Source organism: Sceloporus undulatus, chromosome 2 (assembly GCF_019175285.1).
Source record: "Sceloporus undulatus isolate JIND9_A2432 ecotype Alabama chromosome 2, SceUnd_v1.1, whole genome shotgun sequence".
Classification (NCBI taxonomy): Eukaryota; Metazoa; Chordata; class Lepidosauria; order Squamata; family Phrynosomatidae; genus Sceloporus; species Sceloporus undulatus.
Genome location: NC_056523.1, coordinates 11,657,130 through 11,680,189, shown reverse-complemented (window position 1 = coordinate 11,680,189; position 23,060 = coordinate 11,657,130). Strand labels below are relative to the sequence as shown.

General features: G+C 42.7%; 1 protein-coding gene across 1 annotated transcript in view; it reads right to left on the bottom strand.

Moving 5' to 3' along the window:
• Positions 1-22,666, bottom strand: part of TNXB (tenascin XB) — a 140,610-nt gene extending 117,944 nt beyond the window's left edge. The window contains 1 exon segment of the mRNA XM_042450345.1: positions 22,557-22,666. The gene's annotated coding sequence lies outside the window, so the exon portion shown is untranslated.
• Positions 22,667-23,060: the final 394 nt, after the last annotated feature.

Sequence of the window (23,060 nt, the reverse complement as noted above, 5' to 3'; positions counted from 1 at the left end):
GGCAAAGTGGGCACTCCCGCAACAGGAGATTATCATGATCTGGGGAACCCTGTGGTTTGTGCAGTGGCAGCTGTTCAGTGAAGAAATGAATCTATTCCTAGCTTTGAATCAGACTTTTAAATAAGCTAGCCAAAAGGTTGAATCTATTTCAGAGTAGGTTTCAGTACACTGGATCACTGTTTTAACCTGGTGTGGATCCAACACCCCATTGACATGAAGCCACCATTTGGCTAGAACTTTGAATAGGAGCACTGCACACTGCAACATTTTATTGTAGCTCCCACTTCTTTGTTCTTCGCCATGGCCATCAGGAAATCTTGTTAAAGAAAGCACTTTTAAAGAAAGAATAGCACTACTATTCTTGTGTCCCCCCCCCCCCCCCCCAGCTGTTGTTGAGCAAAAGGACCTGGAAAATTTGAGTCAGCCCCAGCACCATCTCTCTCCCTGCCTAACAGGGCTCCTTGAACATAATCTCCTGGTTTCAGCCAGGAACCCAAAACATATGTGTGCAGCTGAGTATTTATTGTATGTGACTACAAAGACTGGGGAAAGGCCCTGTTATAGATTTGGTTACCAAAGGTCAATCCACATTGCAGAAATAAAGCAGTTTGACAACACTTGACAAGACTGCCATGGCTATTCTATAGAATTCTGGGATGAGTAGTTTGGTGAGGCACCAGAGCTCTGTGACAGATCAAGCTGAATACTTAACTGAACTACAATTCCCAGGATTCCACAGCGTAGAGCCATGACAATTAAAGTGGCGTCAAACTGCTTCGTTTCTGCTGTGTGGATACACCCCAAAACTGTACGTCACCACTTTCTCCTGCCCTGATACTGCTTTCATGGATGGATTTTTCCAAACCACATGTGAAATTCATTATAATTTTATGAATTCAATATAATCTTCTGAATAAGAATACAGATGACTCCCTTATACCGAGACTATTGATCCATTTGGCCTATTAATATCAACTCTAATTGCAATCCCCTTCAAGAAAAGATCATCTTTCTTCAAGAAAAGAAAAGAAAACTTCATCATGATATATTACATTACAAAGCATGGTTTTTATTTCTAACACATACTGTTACAATAACATCAGACCAACAGTTATCTCCTGTTCTTAAAATCCTGACTAGTTGGCAAAGGCAAGAGGTTTATACATTCTCTGTCAGCAATTATCTTGGTATGTTTGTTGGAACACTGTAGAAGCCAGGAGCCAAAAGGTAGCTTCTCCAAGTCCTGGGACAAACTTAACTGTTGCATTTTCTGTCCAATTTATGAAGAAATGTGAACATTTTGGAAATTTCATGTCTCAGTGAAGCTGAGGAAATTTATATCCATGCCTTGATACAATGGTTAGATAGAACCTCAAGTTTTCTCCTCTAGACTACAGCTTCCATGCTGTTTGAAGGATTTAGAGAATTATACTAAAAAAAATTGAATCTGGGTTCAAACTCCATGTAAACCCACTGGGGGACCTTGGGCAAGTCACACTCTCTCAGCCTCAGAAGAAGGCAATGGCAAACCCCCTCTGAACAAATCTTGCCAAGAAAACCCCTTGATAGGACCTTTGGGTCGCCATAAATTGGAAATGACTTGAAGGGACACAACGACAACTAAAAAAAAATTACTTTTCCCAACTCTCTGTGTTAAGATAAATGAAAGAGAAGTAGGGATGCAATTCAAAGGTGCGGTACAGACTGCGCAAATGCACTGTGCTGGTGCCGATTTTAGGATTAGGGACCTTGCGGCAACCGCACGGTCCCTAACCCTAACATGACGCAGTGCCGTAACAATGGCGGTGCCCTGTGTACACAATGCCACCATTGTTATGTAAGCGCCATATGGTGTTCGCACGCTGCCGCGTGGCACTAATTTAACAAATGCATAATTGGCGCACTCATTACATAGGCTTTGCAGCCCAAATAGAACCTAGGTTTTCTGGGTTCTTTTTCCTCTGGAGGAAATTAGGCTGCCGGCAGGCTGCCCTTTTCGGGTGGTCCGTCCCATGCCAAAGTTCCCCACTTTAAACCTATTTTATTTTAAACAAGTCCTGTTTGTTTTTATTGATGGTGTTAATGTTTGAGTAAACAATATGCTGAGGACTACAGTTTTATGTTACATTTTCAGTGTATGATTCAATCATCATTTGGATGCATCTCTCTCTCTCACACACACACACACACCCACACACATCCAAAACAGGTGCTTCATATGTTGCTTGGATCTTGATCATGTGTGAACAATTTGCGGTTCCCCTAGAGCTGCTGGATCAAGACTATACCAGGCCTGGAGATTTCAGGGCGAAAACCTGAAACCTAAGGAAAATCTCTTATGACGTCAGGCAGGCCCTGGTGATATTATTAGGGGCAGGCCCAGTGATTTCATTAAGACTCAGTCAGTTGCACATCAAATTACATCATTTAAATAAAAGACACCAAGGCTAAAAAATGAAGAAAAAGAACCACCTTTCAAGATATCGCTCTCACCCTATGATTCTTCCCCTCCATCTTGGGTATTATCCAAATTGCAAAGGTCCTGAGAGGGCACCCGCAATCAATATTTAATATGGGGAATTTTATTAGCTCACTTAAAGCTGTTGAGAAGGTTTGGGCAACTAAAAGCAGGGATCAAGCCTGTGTATATCGGATCCAAGAAACAGAACTCCAGAGTGCCAGGTCCAAATGTAGTTTTATTTCTAAAACGGAAGCACTGCTTGCACAAAAGCACACTCATACACACTCACAAGAACCAACAATTTAAAAGGTGGTACCAGATAGTGACTCAATTGGCTTCTTAGTGATTCTCAAAATGGAGGACATTTTGGAATTCCTCCTGGACAGAAGGCTGAAATGTAGGACACATGCTGGAAAAGGAGGACATCTGATCACCCTGCACTGGAATATTCTGCTTCATGGGTGAGACATGTAGTGCATGGCATGTGTTTTTCTGAATCAGGCAATAAAATATCCTGGGTCGACTCTGATCTTGCATATTGTATTTTTAGAGATAACAATCCTAATTTTGAAACAGGACCTCTTCTTTAAAAGCAGGAGAAGATTGAGGGAAAAGGAATTAACTACAGCTGGACAATAAAAGCTCATAACTATTGGGTTAATTCTACAATGCACTGGGGTGCATCACAGCCTTCAGACTTTGGACTGGCTCCTGGCTGCCTCTTCCTCCGTCTCCCTTGGAGCTGTTTACTGTGTGTTAAATTCTTTTGTGAAAAATACAAAAGTTCCCCACCCAAAAATCCATAGCAATCTGTGACAGAGCTTGCTGGAACTCCATCTCCCAGAATTCCTCCTGCCAAAATCTGGCTTTTTGGAGTTCTCAGAAAGGCACCATACACGTTTCAACATTTGCACTGATTGTTTGGCCATTTACAATTTCAGCATGGGGAAATGTAAGGTACTGCACTTAGGCAGAAAAAATGAAATGCATAGATATAGGATGTGGGACACCTGGCTTAACAAGACAATGTGAAAGGGATCTAGGACTCCTAGTAGACCATAAATTGAACATGAGTGAACAGTGTGATGTGGCATCTAAAAAGGTCAATGCTATTCTAGGCTGCATCAATAGAAGTATAGTGTCTAGATCAAGGGAAGTAATAGTGCTGCTCTAGGCTGCTTTGGTCAGGCCCCACCTGGAATACTGTGTCCAGTTCTGGGCACCACAATTCAAAAAGGATGCCGAAAGGCTGGAGTGTGTCCAAAGGAGGTCCACCAAAATGGTGAAGGGTCTGTAAACCATGCCTTATGAGGAGCGACTTAGGGAGCTGGATATGTTTAGCCTGGAGAAGAGAAGGTTAAGAAGTGATATGATAGCCCTGTTTGAGTATTTGAAAGGATGTCATACTGAGGATGGAGCAAGCTTGTTTTCTGCTGCTCCAGAGACCAGTACCTGGAACAGTGGATGCAAGTTACAGGAAACGAGATTCCACCTCAACATTAAGAGGAACGTCCTGACAGTAAGGGCTGTTCGACAGTGGAACAAACTCCCTCAGAGTGTAGTGGAGTCTCTTTCTTTGGAGATCTTTAAACAGAGGCTGGATGGCCATCTCTTGGGGATGCTTTGATTGTGAATACCTGCATGGTAAGATCTGGACTGGATGGTCCTTGGGGTCTCTTCCAGCTTTATAATTCTATGTTCAGAAGTAACTTTCTCCGCTCTCCTGATTTCATATCCCTTGGGGCATGGGAGAACTGAAACTAGCCTTTGAAAAGGAAAATTGAAGTGCTGAAGCCTGGTTCAAAAGAAGCGCCTGTCTTCACCACTTCCAGGCCTCTGCCTTCAGCCTCTCCACCTTCTCTGAAATTTTATGCCTCCCTCAAGGCACTCTCTTTCTTTGGCTGCCAAAGAGGTTTCAGATACAGCAAATCCAGGCAGAGAAAGGGTCTTTTCAGGGCCTATTTCCGCAGGAAGCGAAGAGGTCGGAGTGATGCTCTGAACTGACGGCACATGCACAAGGGCCTTCTGTCTCAGCCTACGTTTCTAACAGCCGCTCTGGCTCAGATACCAAAAAAACCCCCGAGTATTCCTTTTTAGTTAGTCCCCCATGTGGACCGTCCGCACATGTCTCAGGAAGGGGTTGGGAAACTAGGTACACCTTTCAGGGACCTGAGCTTGGAAAAGGTTAAGTCTGGAACTACAAATCCAAGAATCCCAAATAAAACAGTTTGGCACCATTTTAATCATCACAACTCTATCCTGTGGACTCCTGGGATTTGTAGGTTAGTTAAGTGTTCAGCCTGGTCTCTCAGAGACGTCAAGTGCCTCACCAAACTACAATTCTCAAGACTCTGTAGAATAGAGTCTTTTTGTCCATGTGTTGGCGCTGTCTGCTTTCAAATCGTTTCCAACTTATGGTGACCCTAAGGCAAGCCTATCATGGAGTTTTCTTGGCAAGCTTCTTCAGAGGAGGTTTGTCATGTCCATCCCCTGAGGCTGAGAGAGAGTGACTTGCCCAAGTTCACCCAGGGGATTTACATGGCTGAGCTGGGATTCGAAGTATGGAAAATGTAGGATTTAAATATATCTCCAAGCTCTGCTAGCGCACACTACACACTTATAATACAGTCAGTACTACGTATCCACAGATTCTGCATCTACGGATTCAATCATCCACAGCTTCAAAATATTCACACCTACCACCCAGAGTGGTTGTTGTAAGAATAGACATCCCCTCACACTACATTTTGTTGTTGTTCTGTGTCTTCCAGTCATTTCCGACTTAGGACAACCCTAAGGCAAATCTATCACAGGGTTTTCTTGGCAAATCTGGTTCAAAGGGGGTTTGCCATTGCCATTATCTGAGTTGTTAGGTTGCCGTAAGGCAGAATTGGCTGGAAGACACACAACAGATATTTAAAACAGAAGTTTTTAAAAAAGAAAGTCTTGGGGGATGGTGTATTGTTTTAAAATGTGTACAAATGTTTTTTTAAAAAGTGACCGTATCTTTTTAAAATTGTATTCTGTTTATAAATGAATGATTTTTTTAAAAAATATATTGTAATAGTTTAATACCATTTTAATTGACAATTTTAAAAAGTTTTTCATTGTACTATGGGGTTTTTTTTTACACTGCAAGCCGTGTTGGGTCCCAATCGTGGGAGAAAAGTGGGATAAAAACAAACAAGAATAATAAGAATAAGAACAATAACAACTACAATCAAAAATCCATCAGTGATACTTTTATTGGCCAACCAAAATGCACAATATACTTGTTGCAAGCTTTCAAAGCTCCATGGGCTTCTTCATCAGGCAAGATGTTACAAACCAAACAGGAGAAAAACAAAACAAAACAACAATCCCCAAACAACAATCCTCATTTGTCCTGTTCTCTCCCAACATTTCATAGAATGAAACCAGGATACACGTGTGGCCAAAGAACATCAGCGTGTACTCAAGATGGTAAAAATCCTTAAAGAGAAAGAACACACAAGCTGGGAGAAGTGCTTTTGCCTGTGCCTACTGGGAAGGCCAAGATCCTGCCATCTCCTGTGCCATCACCCCTCTAAGGTAACTGGGTGCAAACTACTTTGCCACATTGAGCTCAGTTTGCAGCAACTGAAATAACCTAAGGACAAGAGGGGATGTGGGAGGAGGAGAGGGAAACTGGGACCTTTTAACAGCAGCTGGAAAAGTGGGATGGCAGAGGGTTAGTCTGGACTGTCCCTCCCAAATTGGGACCCTTGGAAGATATGCAGCCTTTGTAGGTGGCTTAAGTTGAATATGACATGTCTGGCCCTAGGAACACCCAACTGGTGAGGTTCAAATTGAATTTTACGAGGGACAAAGAGGAGTTTCAGGCTTTCACAAAGGGACTTTCATGCACACCCTTTAAGCAGCACTGAATAGCTTATTTTTAGGGGTTTTTTTTTTATGGCAGAGGGATATTTTATGTGTCTATTTATTTATCTTCTAAGCAATTTCATCACATACGATCTCAGAGCAGTTTACAGTGTATAAATAATTACTTAGAAACCCAGTACAATACAAACAACAACAGCATAAAACCCAGTCCTACTGTCAAATAGCTATTTAACCATTTAAGAACAATTTCAGTTCAATTCAGCAGACTGAGGGATCATCCATATTTATAATGCCTGGGTAAAACAGTAAAACAAATTTCATAACCTTAAGGTAATGAGATTGTATGAGAGCCATTATTATTATTATTATTATTATTATTATTATTATTATTATTATTATTTTCTGAACCATTCCGGATTGTATTTTAATATTATTTGGTAAATTGGATTAATGATGCATTATCTGTTTTGTAGTTTTTATAGTTTTATAGCTTGATTTTACTGGGATAAATTGTATAACAACTGTATATTATTTTATATTCCAGGACTTTTAGATTGTATGCCATTGGCAGGTTATATGTTGCTTTAATGATTTCTGTAAAGTGTCATGCAAATGTATGGTGTTATACAAATAAACACTAATAATAATAATAATAATAAGTGTAGTGATTTGACCATTGGATGATGAATCTGAAGAACAGGATTCAAATCCCAGCTCAACCCTGAAACCCACTGGGTGACCTTGGACAAGTCACACTATCTCAGCCTCAGAGGATGGCAATGTCAAACCCCTTATGAAGAGACTTGCCAAGGAACCCTGTGATAGGTTCCTTGAAAATATCTTGAAGGCACACAACAACCATCAACAACAATACAATTGTATATGAGGTTTTAGACAGCTTGTTGTTGTTTTTTAAGGACACTGGGTGTCACCCCAAAACCCCACCGGGAGTGACACCAGGAGCAGGATCACCATTGAGGGGGAGTTACAGCACTGCTAGTTGTTTATGTCAGAGCTGTTACTGTTCCATTCAGTGATATACAGGAATTACGATTTAGGAGTAAATTAGTACAAAAAAATTTACTAAGGATTTTGTGAGGTGTGGTATGGGAGGTGGTCAGTGGGGGGCTGACACCATGAGTTACCACCCAGGTGACACCAACCCTAGTGATGGCACTCTCCCAAATGGGACCAGCACCTTGGACAGCTCCTTTACAGTCTGAATTATAATCTGGAACAGACTTTCCACCCCATTGACATGGAAGCCATCAGCTGTCCATCTTCCTGTCGCTTTACTGGTGTCCAAATGGATCTATAGATGGAATTCATGAGGCAGATGTCCTCTGCATCTTGCCCTTTGCCTTGGGTAGCAAAATGACAGTGTAGTGTAGTGGTTTGAGCATTGGACTATGACTCTGGAGAGCAGGGTTCCTATCCCAGTTCAGCCATGTAAATCCATTGGGTAACCTTGGGCAAGTCATACTCTCTCAGCTTCTGAGGATGGCAATGGCAAACCCCTCTAAGGAAACTTGTAAAAAAAAAACTCTGATAGGGTTGCCATAAGTCAGAAATGACTTGAAGTCACACCACACACACACACACACATACACACACAGCAAAATGTCTTTAAAAACTTTATTTCCAAATCCTGTTTCCCTTGTCGACATTGAAACTATGGCATGTAAAAACTGAGTGCCTCCGACCATCCATCAAGAGTTCTTTTTTCTGACTACAACATGACAAGAAGTAGCCAAACTACATGAGCTGAATAAGACAAGAAAGCTGTAATCAGAGGGTGGGGTTGTGAGGAGGGCCTGACCAAAGGAAGCCGAGATATTTAGAAAAGGAAATAAAAACCACCCCGATCATTGCCAGATAACATTTACGTAGGTCCTACATTTTCCTCTAAGGCTTGCTGACTTCCCTTATGAATTTAGGATGTACTCATTCTCCATGTATCATCCATTTGATTTTTAAAAACTACTCCCTCCCAACCCCCTATTGAACCCCATAATTGAAAAAGGTAGTAATCGTAGGCATGAGTAACTCCCAATATGTTGTGTGAGAATTCCACTCAAGAGAAGGAGCACATTTAAGGGCTCTGAAAAAGTGGCATCCTGCCAGATTGGGGCCGTGGCAACTGCACACCCCAGCCCTAATACGGCACTTTGATGGCTGTAAAATAAACGGCAAAATGCTGTTCCTTTTAGAGCCAGCAAAAAGCAACCCTTGCTGCCATGGTGGCACTTTTTGGCACTCCTTTTGGCATGCGATGTATAAACACCACACCAAAGGAGAACCATGACACCAACTGCCATGTGGTCAGGCGGGCAGCGTGACGCTGGTGTGGGGCAGCATTGGGGCCTGCGTTGTCAAAACGCCATGCCCCCACACCGCCCTCACACCACCCCCACGCTGGCCTTTCAAGCCAGTAAGTACAGCCCCAACCTCTTTGCCACCTCCCTCATATTTAAAATGATATGTAATACTTGGGTTTTCCACTTCTTTTAATTACAGTACATTTATTATGTTTTAGGATCTTTCATAACTGTTGCATTGTTAGTTTTTTGTGAGTTTTTGGGGCTATGTGGCCATGTTCTAGAAGAGTTTATTCCTGACATTTTGCCAGCACCTGAAGAACCTTCTCCGAAGATGCCAGCCACAGATGCTGGCAAAACATCAGGAATAAACTCTTCTAGAACATGGCTACATAGCCCAAATAACCCTACAAAAAACTATGAATGCTGGCCATGAAAGCCTTCGACTTTATATGTTGCATTGTTATTTGTTTTGTCTTTTTTATATTATTTTTTGTATATCTTATGTAATGAAGTTTTTGTGGTTTACGACTTATGGCAACCCTAAGGGGAATCTATCATAGGGTTTTCTTGGCAAGATTCATTCAGAGGTGGTTAACTACTGCCTTCCCCTGAGGATAAGAGTGTGTGAGATGCCCAAGGCCACCTGGTGCATTTTCATGGCCGAACAGGGATTTAAATCCCAGTCTCTAGAGTCCTAGGACCTTACCGCACAGGGATTCCCTGGAACAGTATGAGAAAAGAACGGAAGGGGCTGGGAACGAGTGGGGAATTAGTGGGGGATGCATTTTACTGCACACAGAAGTCCCTCACTTGTTCCATTCCTTTCCCTTCCATTCCGTTCCCAATCCGTCCCGGAGAGCACAATTTTTGAGAACTGTTCAATCCTCTGCTGGGACGGATTGGGAATGGAAGGGAATGGAACAAGTGAGGGACTTCTGTGTACAGTAAAATGCATCCCCCACTCGTTCCATTCCCTTCCTGGCCCCTTCTGTTCCATTCTCATTCTGTTCCAGGGATTCTGTGCAGTAAGGTCCCTAGTCCAACACTCAAACCACTACACCTTGATGTAAGGGGTCCCTCAAGGAGCCATTCTGTCCCCCATGCTCTTTAACATTTACATGAAACCGCTGGGAGAGATCATCCGGAGGCATGGGGCGCGAGGTTATCAGTATGCTGATGATACCCAAATAGTCTTCTCTATGTCTCCGACTGATTCAGTGACCAAGGATGGCATCTCTCCTCTCGTTGCCTGTCTGGAGTCGGTAATGGGCTGGATGAGGGAAAACAGACTCAGTTTGAATCCAGAGAAAATGGAAGTACTCGTGATAGGCTCCCCTGGCCCAGGGATGGCGGTGATTCCACCTGTCCTAAACGGGATCACGCTTCCCGTGAAGGACTCAGTACGCAGTCTGTGGGTGCTCCTTGACTCGTCGCTCCACCTTACATCTCAGGTGGATGCAACGGTCAGGAGCACCTGTTATCAGCTTAGGCTGATACACCAGCTGCGTCCCTACCTGGGCCGGAGAGACCTTGAAACGGTAGTACACGCTCTGGTAACCTCTCGGTTGGATTTCTGCAATGCGCTCTACATGGGGCAACCCTTGTACCATACCCGGAAGCTGCAATTGGTGCAGAATATGGCGGCAAGACTGGTCACTAATACACCTAGGACCAGCCACATAACACCAGTCCTTAAGGACCTTCACTGGCTGCCTATTTGCTTCCGGGCGCAATACAAGGTGTTGGTTATTACCTATAAAGCCCTAAATGGCTTGGGCCCAGGGTACTTGGAGGACCGCTTCTCTTCATACAATCCGCCCCGCACACTCAGATCAACCGGGAAGCAATTGCTAAGAGTTCTGGAGGTCAGATTAGCTACGACCACCAGAAGGGCCTTTTCCATCTCGGCCCCCAACCTCTGGAACTTGCTTCCCGATGAGCTCCACTCGGCCACCTCACTGGACCTATTTAAGAAGGGGTTAAAAACACACCTTTTCGAGCAGGCATACCCCTGACTCTTGACCTCCGACTCCCAATGTGCTCCCCTCTCTTGTCAGCATTGTTGGGCTGGCATGAGATGGGGTTTTAATGTGGTTTTAATTGTGGTTTTATTATGGTTTTATTGTTGTTTATGTATATGCTGTAAACCGCTTTGATTTTTAGAAAAGCGGTATATAAATAAAAACATTATTATTATTATTAAAGCCCTAAACAACTTGGGACTGGGATACATGAGAGGGACTCCCATTAGGACCCACTATACAATCCAGAACCTGTCCAATCTCATCTCATTTTGGAAGCTAAGGAAGCTTGATCTTCATTATGACGTGGATGCAACACCACCAGGGAATTACATGGCATAGAAACATGGTAGTTAAAGCGGTGTCAAATCAGATTATCGCTGCAGTGCAGATGCAGCCTCAGTGTAAGGCAGCTTCCTCTGTTCCTGCATAGCCACTGTGGTCATTGTGAGAGGGCACATCTACACTGGGCATAATACTCTGCGCTTCTCCTGGAATATTCTGGCCTCAAAGATGCCTCAAGTTCCCACCATTACCTGCACATTTGAGTGACACTGGATGGCTGTTCACATATAAGTCTTGCTGTGTCACCTGCCACCGTGAGTCGCTCTGAGATCAACAAACTGGGTGCCCTATTGTCAATGTTAGAGTGAGCAACTTGCGTTGGTGATGATAGGGGGCACAGCAGGACATGTATGTGAAGAGCCACCCAGCATTGCTCCTGAGTGCTATGGATTTTTCCTGAAGAGCTGGAGCAGATGGTGAGTTTTTGTTTTTTTAAACTGGATTAAGGCAGGGATGATCTGGATTTGGAGTGGAATTGGCCTTCCTATGTGAAGACAGTCCACACTCAAATTGGGCCTATAGCCCTGGCTCATGTGAACAGGGCAACGTGAGGGTGGGGAAAAACTGATGTAAATGGCCCGTGTAGACATGCCCATTGCCAGAACCCTTCTATCAAAATTGTTCACTATATTGCAGGCATCAGTTTAGTCACTACAGTGGTACCCCGGGTTACGAAATTAATTCGTTCCGCCGCCGCTTTCGTAACCCGAAATACTTCGCAAGCCGAAAAACCCATAGGCGCTAATGGGGAAAAGCCGCGATTTCGTGTGAAATAGCGCCGAAAAGCACCAAAATATTTTTCGTAACCCGAAAAAACCTTCGTAACCCGGAACAGTTTTTTTAAATGGATTTTTTTTGTAACCCGGAAATTTCGTAAGGCGGCGCATTCGTATCCCGGGGTACCACTGTACTAAGAACAGAGCCATCCCCATTGGGGTACCTGCTTTCTAAAATACCTCCGCACCAATCCCATGAAATAAACCATGACATTTTGCCATTTTGGTGGCATATAGAGAACATTTTAAACAGCATGTAGAGAGATCTTGTAGCACCTTTGAAACTAACTTAAAGAAAGAAGTTGGCAGCATGAGTTTTTGTAGATTTATATCTGTCTAAATGCATCTGAGGAAGTAGACTTAAGTCTATGAGAGCTCATGCTGTCAACTTCTTTCTTTCAGTTAGTCTCAAGAGTGCTTCAAAATCTCTCTACATGCTGATTCTACAGACTAACACAGCTGTATCTTTCAATTTTAAACAGCATTTATTCAATTATGACACATGTCCTGGTTTTCCCCTTATGGACGCTGATTAAACAGTCTAGCTGTGTTTGGTTTTAATCCTAAAGCATTTTTTATATTATTATTTTGTCCTTAAGTCCTGTTTGGATTGTATATGATAGGTGTTTCATAAATGTTTCTTTTAAAAATGTTTTTTAAAGGTCCCACTATGTTCCCAAGTAAGTTTGGATAGGACTTCATTAAATCTGGCCCAAGAGACTTTGCTCCCAGATTCAAACCAGCATATACTGAATGCCCAAAGCTAGCCAAGTTCTTTTGGCAGCAGAAAATTCCACAAGCACCTTTCTCAATTGCCTGGGCAGAAGCATAGCAGCAGTAACAAGGTAAATAGCATTTCACTGCTCTTCCAGTACATCCAAAATCTGCTGCCTGGGGGGAACTGTCTCACTTTGCCTGATGATATGGCTGACCATGGGATTTTAAACTTCTCCTGCAGTGCACAATTAGGACTTTATCACTTTTGTCCCACGATCATCACACTAGTTTAGGACGGACAGACAGACAGATATTATGGCCACAGAACAGCATAACAACAACAAAAACAGCATACAAAATACAATATACAATTTAACATTCATAGAAGAAGTAAAAATAAATATAAATATACCTAAAAGAATTACAGATATGGACAAGCATTTATCTGGCAGAGGACAGAACCCAGCTATTCTTGACAAAGCTTAACTAGAAATTTGATTACTAATCTGCCATCACCTATCAGATAGTAATTGCTGCTGCACAAAATTTAGCTACTTTATCTGTTATAGTAAGATTAGTGTCTGAAAGAATCAAAGAAACAAACAACCGTTCTGAACATGTAATGGCGAAATTAGATCAGTGCATAGATCTCTATAGTGTAGACGTTCAAAAAGTAAGTGTTCCACTAATTCTATATGGCCAGAATTGCAAGGGCAGTGTCTTTCCAGATATGGGGTCTTCTTAGAGCATCCTTCAAAGACAGCTGAAGGAAGAACACAACATTGTGCCAAGGTGAATGCGTTAGAGTGTTTAGGCACTTCTGAGTTACTTATCTATCCCATAGGAACCATATGGTTCCTACCGTTATTGGCAATAAAGGAAGGGCACCTAGCTAAATCCATTTGGAGCTCTATATCAGTGATGCATTGTTAAATAGCTATTTTAGCCTGATCATATCCCTTGCTAAGCAGAAAATCAGGGGAGAGGCCCAAGGATAGAATTTTAGTTATAACTACTTGATTCCATTTAGACTGAACTTCATCCTTCAAAACTAGCAGGGCAAGTCCAATAGGTGAGAATGTTAATCTGGTCAATATTTGAGTGGATGAGATATCTCCAAGACCCCCTATCCTCCATCTACTCTACTTAGGTCCTGCAAATCCATGCCCATAACTCCCCTGGTTGAGTCCATCCATCTGGCATGTGGTCTTCCTTTCCTACTTCTACCTTCTACCTCCCCTGGCATTACAGTATTGTCTTTTCTAGTGATCCATGCCTTCTCATTATGTTGCCAGAGTATGACAGCCTCAATTTGATTGTCTTGGCTTCCAAGGAGACTTCTGACTTGATCTGTTCCTTGACCCCACATTTTGGGACCTGAAATATTGATCTCAAAGATTTTGATAGTATAGGTTCTAATGGATTGAAATTTGAGAAAGGGATTAGTTGGGCACCATATAGGAGTTGGGCTATTGGCTTTGTTTCCAATAGTTTGAGAACTGCCTGTATGTAATGTCATGTAAAATTTTTGAATAGCCAATAAGCTGCTCTGAGCATTACTGGCAATATGATCCCCATGAACTTTCCTACTTCCAGTGGAATGGAAACTACACCCAGATATTTGAAGCAAGCAACCAGTCTTGTGACAACCTATAGTCCAAGAGTGTCCCCTGGGCATTTTAGCAAATGCCATAATTTTAGTCTTTTGATAACTGAGCACTGAATGGTCTTCTTTACAATATTGAGATAATGCTCTCAGTGCTCTTTTAAGGCCAATGGGTGTTCTTGAAAGCATGAGGCTGAGAGAGGCAGCTTCCTAAATAGCAAACACATACCCTCCAGTATTTCACAGATGGAAACCAGGACATATTTGACCAAGCAACATCAAGGGATTTCATCACACAAACTTGCTGTCCTTGCACTAGTTTAAGAATGGGAGCATACTGTTTTGGCATCATTTCTTATCACACTTTTCCCTGCGATAGCACTTTGGCAATCATGATTGCATGATCTGTTTTTCACACTGCCAAATACCACCTTCCAGGATTGGGACTGGGACAAGTGATTGTAGCTGCCAACTGCCTCCCGAAGCTAGCTGCTGTTTGAATATATGTACACAATAGCCTGATTTAAGAAGGTGTTGGCAACCGTTGCTCCATCATTGCTCCCTCCCCTTCCAGAAGCATGGGACTGCTGTGTCCACATTCCTGAACCCAGCTGCCATGTGAATGTGCAAACAGCCATTCGGCTTCAGGAAGCTATTGGAAGTGTGATCACTGCAAAGAGCAGGGGGAGAAAGGAAGAGGGATAAAATCACACCCACTCACACTACATGGCTGCCTGAGAAGTGGAACTGCAGCAGAAGAGATCTATCGCACAAAAGCAGTAATGGAATAGCAACGCGACTGAGAGTCTATTGATAGGTTTTGCCTGTCAATGAAAAGGTGCACTACAGTAATGAATAAAATGCAAGGCAGCAGCAGAGCAGACATAACGTTGTGTGATGAGTATTGGCCAAAGATGTTTTTATTCCATTAACATTCCCCTTTTATAGCCTTGATTGATAAAGTTTTGAATAACTCAGTTCAGTTTTGAGTTTCCTGAAGACCACAGAAAAAGCATTAAGCCAAGCACAACTGGCTGGTTATACAGTACGTAATCTTTAATGGCTGTCTCCAAGGGCTGATACACATATTGGATTACTTAATTTCAAACCACATAAATGGATATTTATGGCATTTAAAAGTCTAAAACTCATGAGTGAAAGACATTCCATACAGCACTTCACCAAATTCAATGTGGCATGTCTGTCACACACAGCAGTGCCGCCTTACATTGGAGCAGTGCTGGGGAAGCAGAAGCCCTCCAGTTGTTGGACTACATTTCCCATCAGCCATATCCAGTAGAGCTGTTGGTCAGGAATGCTGGGAAAAGTGACTCAACAACTTCTGGAATGTCAGAGGCTCCTTCAGGGCCTCTATTCTTATGATGGCCAAAAACAAAAGGGGATGGGGCTCCTACACCTTGAGTTGTGTGTTTCACATGACAACCTACATCTCCTGAAGTACCTTCTTCAACACTACTGTTAAAATTACAAGAGCCCATATCTTTCTTTCATTTGGACATCCTATTTCTAAAACAAGAAAGGTGTGAATACCAAAATCTGTGGATGCTCAAGTCCCATTAAATACAACGGCACAGTGAAATGGTGTCTCTTATAGCAAAATAAAGGGTTGCTTTCTGGAATTTATATATTTTTGGAAGATTTTCAAGCTGTGGATAGTTGAATCCTTGAATAAAGAAACCATGGATATGGAGAGCCAACTGTATGGTTTTGGAGGGGCTAAGAAGTTTATCTACCTTGTATATTTTTGTGGGTACAGCAGGTCCTTGGTATCTGTGGACTTGCCATCTGCAGATTCAAGCATCCATAGATGGCAAGCCCATGTTGAGGCAGAGGAGGTGGCGGTGGTGGAGGATTTTGGTATCCATGGCGGGGTCTGGAACAGATCACTCCGCAGATATCAAGGGCTGACTGTATAGCCATTTAACTTGCTATATAATGTAATACATTTTTAGGCTATAATTTTGTTTTATCATTTTAAACTTGTTTGAACTGATTTTATTGTACATCGCCCTGAAATCGCTGGATCTAAGGCGGGATATAACAACAACAAAGAAAGCCAGCTTGGTATAGCATTGTGGGTGCAGGAGTAGGGCACTGGGTGACCTGGGTTCGAATAACCACAGCCATAAAAACCCACTGGGTGACCTTGGGCAAGTCACACTCTCAGTGTCAGGGTAAGGCAATGGAAAACCTGCTCTGAAAAAGTCTTGCCAGGAAAACCCTGTGAAAGGTTCACTTTAGGATTGCCAGAAACAACTTGAAAGCACACAAAAGCAGCAACAATAATAACAATAATCCTGTCAGGTAGGCCAAGTTGGAAAAAATGTGGCTGATCTAAGGCCACTCTGTGCATTTCACAGTTCAGTGGGGACTTAAAGCAAAGAGAATAAGATTATAATGTCATATTCACTGAGAACTTGAACCTTGATCATTTGATACTCAGTTCAAACGATCACAGCAGAAATCTTACTAGCCTGCAAAGGTGTTCACTAGCCCACTGGGGGCTTGAAAAAAAAGAGAGGAGAAAAATTTAGTCTGTCTTGAAGTTGGTTGCTTGCTACATTCCTAGACTGATGTCCCCATGAGGACTGTCCTCCTTGAATAGCCAGCTCATTATTTGTGGAGGACACAGAGAAAGACTGGAGCACTGCTCCTCTCCTCCACCGTCCCAGCCTTTCACGTGCAACACAATTCTTTTTTGTCACCCAGTTTGACCAGCCACAGTCTGCCACAGATATATGAGTCTGCCAGACATATTGCAGAGATTTATTTTAGAAAAACACCCTTCCAGCTTTCTGGCAGCACCTGCCAATGCACTCCTCTCAGTCCTGCACACTGATAACCTCCATATGCCTTGCATGAATTGGTAAACAGCCAACCACTAGATAGAACTGCCTTTTTATTTTTATTCTGAACTGAAATTGTTCTACTCCACAATTCATAACGTCCCTCTCCATCTCATTTTACATCCCTTGATATATCTTTACGTCAGTCTGTGGGTGCATCTACACTGTGGAAATAATGCAATTTGAAAACACTTTAAGTGCTGTAGCTCCATCCTATAGAATCCTGGGATTTCTAGATTTACAAGATCTTTAGCCTTCTCTGCCAAAGAGGGCTGGTACTTCACAAAACTACAAATCCTAGGATTCTGTAGGATGGAGCCATGGCAGTTAAAGTGGTGTCAAACTGCCTTTATTTCAACAGTACAGATGCACCCCTAGAACTTGCAAAAAAACTTCATCATTGTAAGCAACACCAGCATCGTGATCATGGCAGGTCCTGACTTCAGGCTATGAGACAGAAAGAAACAACACTAAAGAAAAAGATGATGGGGCAGGGGGAGGAAAGCAAGAAAACTGAGACAGAAGGTCTTCATGTTATGGGTTTCCACAGCTTGGCAGAATGATTGCTGTCTAATTGTCATTCTCCAACTGCCTTGCTATCCATGTTTCTTTATCACAAAGGAACAAAATAAACTACCTCATACTGAGTCGCACTCATGACCCATTTATCTTGGTGTTGTCTACATGGATTGACAGGGTGTCTCCAGAGTTTCAAAGAGTGAGTTTCTCCCCAAAGCCATAACTGAGATCTCTTCTGTACAAACCAAGTGTTATCTTCCTATGCTAACTTCCTTCTTCGCATGTCCTTCTGTCCCAGCCCATACTTTTGTGCCCCTGCAATCTACGGATGGAAAGAATATTTGAATATAAATATATATTTTAAAAATAGTAAAAAAAAAAATCTAAAACCAAGTTTCTCAAGTGTTGGGAAACCCTACTGATAAGAATTCTGGAATGAAAAGAAACTACTCATTTCAGCACTTATTCCATGCACAGTTTACACTGTGTTGTTTTGCACAGAAAGCAGCACTGGGGGGGGGGAACCTTTTCTAGAAATAAAATAATATATCTGTAAATGCCATTGGAAAGTGGTATACATGCAGAAAAGGGTTTTTTTCCCCTACACAGAAAAAGATGCAACTCAGGACTTGATCTGTGCAAAATTCTCATGTGGTTGTTTTGCACACCCAGCAAACAATAATAGTTATACAGAAAAATATAATTTTTCTGCATGGAAAAGGCTATTCCCAGTGCAGAAAAAATGCCCCCGGTGCAGAAAACAACCACATATGAATTTTGCGCAGAATAAATCCTGAAGTGTGAATAGTCTTTGAAAACTGCAGTTTTTGAAGACTTTTTTGTTTTGTGACAGGGAGAGAATTACTAAGAGGACTGACTCATTGCTTCCCCTGAGAAGAAAGTTAGTGAAGAATCACATCCTGACTGCAGCCTGTCTTTTGTAACCATCTCAAGAGTTGTTGTCATGTTAGTATGTTGTAGCAAAAAGAGAAAACAGGCTTGTGGGACTTTGGAAACTCACAGATCTGTGGCAAATGTTTTCAGGGACCAGAGCCCACTTGATTGAGAAATTCTTTATCTTTCTCTGGCTCTTGTCATTGATTGATCTTTCTCTTCCAACACAGTGACTAACCTTTCTCCCTTTGCCTACATATCCTTTAACTTTCCCCTTCCGTAGTATGCCTGACTTACTACTTTGTTTCTGACCACTGCCATCACCAAGCTGCCAAATCACATCCATCTTAAATGAATCTTTCTCATCCTAGTAACAGAATGTTAGCAAGATCCCGGTTGAAGCTCATGGGTCCCTTAATTTTAGGAATAGGAATCATGCTGCCTTCCAGATTTTGTTCAGTTGCAACTCCCATTTGCCCCATCCAGGAAAGCCCTGGGAGGGAATGGTGGGAGCTGCAGTCCAGCTTCATCTGACCAACAACATAGTCATCACCATCCCCTTAATTCTGTGCACCGTTTTAGGTTCCTTGGGTCTTGTACAAGGGGGGTTATTATAAAATTAAGTTGTTGAAAAAATTATTTCAGACAGTGACCCGGAGAAAACTACAGATAGCACAGCATGGGAATGTTCCTCTTTCTATTCTCTCCTCCTCCTTCTCCTCCTTCCCCTGGTCCAGGAATGGCGGTAGTTCCACCTGTCCTGAACGGGGTCATGCTCCCTGTGAAGGACTCTGTGCGCAGTCTGTGGGTGCTTCTTGACTCGTCGCTTCACCTGACTGCTCAGGTGAATGCGGCGGTCAAGAGCGCCTGTTATCAGCTTCGGCTTATTCGCCAGCTGCGCCCATACCTGGCCCAGAGGGACCTTGAAACGGTAGTACATGCTCTGGTAACCTCGAGATTGGATTTCTGCAACGCACTCTACATGGGGCAACCCTTATACCAAACCCAGAAGCTGCAAATGGTACAGAATATGGCAGCCAGGCTGGTCACTGGAACTTCCAGGGCCAGCCATATTACACCGGTGCTTAAAGATCTGCACTGGCTGCCTATTCGCTTCCGGGCACAATATAAGGTGTTGGTAATGACCTATAAAGCCCTAAATGGCTTGGGCCCAGGATACCTGAAGGACCGCCTCTCCCTGTATATTCCGTCCCGCATCCTCAGAACATCTGGGCAGCAATTCCTTAGGGTGCCAGGGGCTAGGCTGTCCTCCACTACGAGGAGGACATTCTCCATCGCCGCCCCGGCCCTTTGGAACACGCTGCCCACAGAGCTCCGCTCGATTACCTCCCTGGCCCAATTTAGAAAGGATTTGAAAACCTTTCTCTTCCATCGTGCATTCCCCGACTAAAAGTCCAGTGGGCCTCCCTTCCTCTCCTGTGGCAAGAGGATGGGCTAACGGGGGTTTTATATTGTTGTTGGTTTACTGTATTTGTATTGTATTTTAATGTATTGATATATTTTGTATTTTATTTTGTTGTAAACCGCCCTGATCTATGGAAGGGCGGTATATAAATAAAACTTTTATTATTATTATTTATTCTTTTTCCTTTTGGACTACAACATCCAGAATCCCCAAGGAGCTGATTATCAAGAGGGAACATTCCCCATGCTCTGCATGTAAGTGAGGCATGAAGTCTGCAGTCCCAGCCTACTATTTCTCCTAATAACTTCATTTTCCTATGTAATTATAGGTTGTTCCCCTTATCTGGACTTCCAAAATTCAAAATCCCCCCAAACCTAAAATTGTCCCTATGGGTGGCTGAGAGAGTGACATCTTTGCTTTCCAGTGGTTCAGTGTACACAAACTTTGTTTCATGCGCAAAGTTATTTACAAAATGGTGTATAAAATTACTTTCAGTCTACATGTATATGACAGATACATGAATGTCATGTTTAGACATGGGTCCAATTTCCCCAGAATATCTCATTATGTGTACACAGATATTCCAAAATCTGAAATCCAAAACACTTCTAGTGCCAGGCATTTTGGATAAGGGAGATGCAACCTATATTAGTTCTGGTACATTTATGTTCTGCTTTTCTTCCAGTGAGCTCAAGGTGGCATACATTGCTCTCCTCCTTTCTGATTTTATCCTCACTACAACCCTGCAAGATAGGTCAAACTAACAGAGACTGGCCCAAGCGGGTCACTGAGTGACTTTCATGCCACAATCGGGGCTTGAATTTAGGTCTCCTACGTCCTACTCCAACACTCTGTCTCACTAGTTACATATCTACAGTATAATCGCCAGTTTATGACTTTAACTGTCAAGGCTCTAGCCCATGGGATTCTAGGATTTGTTGTTTTATTACTGGAATTCTCTACAAGAGCACTCTGGCAAATTCCCTTGAACCACACAGAAAATTCTAAAAATAATCTCACACGCAGTATTTGTAATGCTATGATTCCACTTTAACTGCCATGGCTGTAGCCTATAAAATCATGGGATTTGTAGACTGTGGCTGAGATTTCTCAGTTCCATCCAGATCTGTAGTGTGGAACAATGGAAGTTAAAGTAATCATGGAATCACAGAGGTGGAAGAGAATCCAAGGGCCATCCAATCCTACTCCATTCTGCCATGCAGGAATATACAATCAAAGCACTCCCAAAAGATGGCCATCCAGCCCTTGTTTAAAAACTTCCAGAGAAGGAGTCTCAAAGTGCTATAGCTGTGTAGTATGAAAGGACCTCAAGTAATTTCCGCAAACTACAAATCTCAGGATTCTATGGGATGGAGATAAAACACTTTTAAAAATGGCATTCAATGGATATAGCTGTGGAACGTAGAAACACTCCTCTCAATTTAGCGTTACACCAAGCTTTTGTGGCTTCCAGTTACCCAGTCCTCTTTCAATTTATTCCAACACATTTTGCAGGTCATTTGTGTGTCTGGGTTCAGGGCTGCCTCCACATCTTACACAGCAGTCAATTCCATACAGCCATACAGAGCTTGGAAAAGATTCGTTTTTGAGACTAAATTCTGAGACGCTCCCAACCATTATGGCCAGTATCTATGCTCACAGGGCATTTTAGGAACTGTAATCCAAATCAGTAACTTTTCCAAACTCTGCATTGATTGTATGCTGGGTGGATACACTTAGGGTACAGCTTTCATTTGGGTGACCTTTTTGGTGAGATCTCTTTCCCTGCATTCAGTTACCCATCTAGTCTCTGCTTCAAGGAACTCAGGCCAGAGTTTCAGGAAGTTCCTTTTTTTTTTTATTTGACTGCAACTCTCAGATTCCAACAGCCAGTATGGCCAGGTTCTGGGAATTGGAGTCCAAAAAAGAAATTTCCCTAAGCTCTAATCTAGACCTCATCTTCTTCCTTTGCTAACCCTTCTATGTTTTCGTACCACTTTTTCTGACATTTTTTTCTTTCATAAAAATACACAGGCAAAAATATTGGAGATATCTGGTACATACTGCCTTTTTCACTGGAAGCTAGAAACTGTCTTCTTGGAAGGATGATAAGACAAAAGTGAAGGCAGGATGAAGAAGAGATGGAAAAACCTCAGCAGGGTTACAAATTTATGAGACTTCCCTCTGTGAAATTCTTTGACTGAGGTGAGGCAATTATTGCAAGCATAAAAAACTCCATCTGGAATTAACCTGTCTCTCCATCCATCCATCCATCCATCCATCCATCCATCTTAATCTTTCTATCCACCTGCCCTTAAATCCTATTTGCTTGTTCTCCCCATTCATCTCCACATAACTTGAGTCAAGTAAACTCAATGTGCTCATCCAACCCAGAACCTAGGAAAGCTGCAACTTTCTAGAACTCCCAGGAACCTTCTTATCAGTATGCTGGCTGATTGATGGGGATTCTGGAACTTGTATTCCAAAAATTCACTTGTCCAACCTCTGTTAAGCACCAATATGGAGACACACACACACACACACACACACCCATCTCCTGTATTCCCCTATACTGTTCTCCCTTTTTAGTATGCTCTGCTCTGGACAAGTCTTTTTTTTACAAATGTAGCAAGCACCACTACTATATATGAAGCATTCCCTGCTCTGTACCTATAGATTCTGCCCCTCCAACCCCACATTTAGCCACATCAGCTCTCTACTGGGAACTCCCCTTCTTACTTGTAAAAGTTGGATGCTGATGGAGAGAAGAGCTGCACTCGTTTGCTGCCTCTCTGTTTCACTCCCTCTCTCTTTCTCTGACTGTCTCTCTCTTTCTCCTGCCCTGGAGAGCCAGAGGAGGCGAGAGAGCAGTGCTGGCCGTTGGATTTTCTGGCTCAGCACACTGTCGGGGTGTGAGCAGGCATATGTGCATCATTCACACACGCACACAAACACACACATGCACACACACACACACACATTCACTCCTTTGCTCCCTGTTCAATTTGGAAGCAGAGGCAGTCAGACACATAAAACAACCATGATGAGATCATAATGGGAATTGCTGATAACCATCTTGGCACTTGACATGAAATCCACAAACCTTTGAGTGCCCAACACACTGGTTCCGGTAATCTCTGTCACACGTTCCCCCTTCTTTTTGCCTTGTTGCTTGCGCACTCTCCTTCCTTCCCTCCCCTCCCCCACCTTCCTTCCTTCCTTCTCTTCCTTCCTTCCTTCCTT